At 52.0% G+C, this 1,847-nt stretch overlaps 1 pseudogene; it reads right to left on the bottom strand.

Moving 5' to 3' along the window:
• Positions 1-929, bottom strand: LOC133282253 (olfactory receptor 5G9-like; annotated as a pseudogene).
• Between the last annotated feature and the right edge of the window lie 918 nt (positions 930-1,847).

Below are 1,847 nucleotides of genomic sequence, written 5' to 3'. Positions count from 1 at the left end.
TCATTTTATTTTCAAAAGTCTCCTCAAAGCCTCCTTCACCTCCTTATTCCTCAGGCTGTAGATCAAGGGGTTCAGCATGGGAGTCACCACGGTGTAGATCACCACAGCCCATTTATCTGCTGCTCTTGAGCTGTCTGAGCTGGGGAATGAATACATAAAAAAGGATGCCCCATAGAAGATGCTGACAGTGGTGAGGTGGGAGGTGCAGGTGGAGAAGGCTTTGCGCTTGCCCTCAGCTGAATTGATGCTCAGGATGGTGGCGATGATGGCCACGTAGGAGAGCAGGATAACCAGGATGCTGGACACACCAAAGAGAGATGCTGCAGTGGTCAGGATGGTGTGGCTGAGGGTGGTGTCAGAGGTGGAGAGCGAGATGAGAGGGGAAATGTCACAAAAGAAGAGGTCGATGGCGCTGGACCTGCAGAAGGAGAGGGTGGACATGCTGATGGTCTGTCCCACGCCATTGGTCAGCCCCACAAGGTACGAGACAGTCACCAGCTGGAAACAGCACTTTGGGGACATGACAAGGGGGTACAGCAGGGCAAATGGCAAATGGCCACGTAACGGTCATAGGCCATTGAAGCCAGCAGGAGGCATTCAGATACCACAAAGATATCAAAGAGAAACACCTGAGCCACACACCCAGCATAAGCAATGCTCTTCTTCTCTGACATCAAGTCAACCAACATCCTGGGGGTGATGATGGTGGAGAAACAGAGGTCCACAAAGGCCAGGCTGCCCAGGAAATGATACATGGGGGAGTGGAGGTGGGGGCTGGCCCTGATTAAGATGATGATGCCCAGGTTGCCCACAATGGTGACAACGTAGGTGAGCAGGAAGAGCAGGAACAAGTAGACCTGAGTCACCGGGTCCTCTGTGAAGCCCGCCAGGCTGAACTCGGTCACTTGGGTGCAATTGCTTTGTGCCATGGGCTGGATGGTGCTTTGTGTGTGAGCTCCTGGCTGGGGGTTTCCTCTCCAAGAGGCAGGGATGTCCCAGGTGGAGAAGCCTCTGTGTGGTGGGAGCTGCTCAGAGACAGTCCTGCAGGATGGAGAGTTCAGGCACAGATCAATGAGGAAGAGCTTGGTGAGAGTCATGTGCCAGCACAGGTAGAACAAAGGGATGCTCAAGCAGTTAAATACCATGGCACAACGTGGTGTGTGCTCCTCTGGCTCACTCCTAGATGTTGAACAACAATCTCTGTGGATAGCAGTAGGGACATTGCATACCTGAATAGCTTTACCTTAGTACCACACCTCATCGCCTGTGTTAGTGCTGAGCCTGGGGCTTGGAGATCATTCGGCTTAACCTGGAACACAGAGAAACGTGGTGCTTTCACAGTGCAGAGCTGATCCTTCATCCTTCTGTGGGCATTTGCCAACCACCTGCTTCTTCCTTCTCTGCTTTGGATTCTTTGTAACGAACGAATTCCTGACCTATGGAAAGTGCAGGTTGGACAGGGCAACCTGCTCTAGTGGAAGGTGTCCCCGGCCATCACAGGGGCTTGGAAATGGGTGAGATTTAAGGTCTCTTCCAACACCATGGCACAACACAGTTTGTGCTCCTCTGGCTCACTCCTGGATGTTGAGCAATGACCCTTGTGGAAAGCAGTGGGGAGGTTCCATGCTTTACCTTAGTGCTGCACTTCATTAACTTCATTAGTGCTGAGCCTGGGGCTTGGAGATCATTCGTCTCAACGTGGAACACAGAGAAAAGTAGTGCTCTCACAGTGCAGAGTTGATCCTTCATGCTCTTGCGGGCATTTGCCAAACACCAGTTCCTTCCATCTTTGCTGGGGCTTCTTAACTAGACACTGGAAGGAATTCCTGACCTATGGAAAGTGCAGG

This window comes from Pezoporus flaviventris, unplaced genomic scaffold, assembly GCF_033815535.1.
Source record: "Pezoporus flaviventris isolate CSIRO_AGI_PZ_B2104156 unplaced genomic scaffold, CSIRO_AGI_Pfla_v1 ptg000116l, whole genome shotgun sequence".
Classification (NCBI taxonomy): domain Eukaryota; kingdom Metazoa; phylum Chordata; class Aves; order Psittaciformes; family Psittacidae; genus Pezoporus; species Pezoporus flaviventris.
Note: the sequence above shows the minus strand (reverse complement) of the source record. Positions and strands in the feature narration are given on the sequence as shown.